Genomic DNA, 228 nt, shown 5'->3' with positions numbered 1-228 from the left:
ACTATGTCTTGAGGAGGTTCCAAATTTGGTTCTTCAAAAGCAACCATGTGAATCGCATCTGGAATAGATACAGATTCTTCCTCTAAGACAAAGTTTCTAACCTTATCTTCCACCTCAAACTCAATATCCTCAAAGAACGTGGCTGTACCATCTCAAATATGGATTTCAAACTTGGATCATAAAATTTATAGCCCCTTAATTTTTCAGAGTAACCAATAAAGTAACTGC

This window comes from Lupinus angustifolius, chromosome LG13 (genome assembly GCF_001865875.1).
Source record: "Lupinus angustifolius cultivar Tanjil chromosome LG13, LupAngTanjil_v1.0, whole genome shotgun sequence".
In the NCBI taxonomy this organism is placed as follows: Eukaryota; Viridiplantae; Streptophyta; class Magnoliopsida; order Fabales; family Fabaceae; genus Lupinus; species Lupinus angustifolius.
This window is presented reverse-complemented; position numbering follows the sequence as displayed.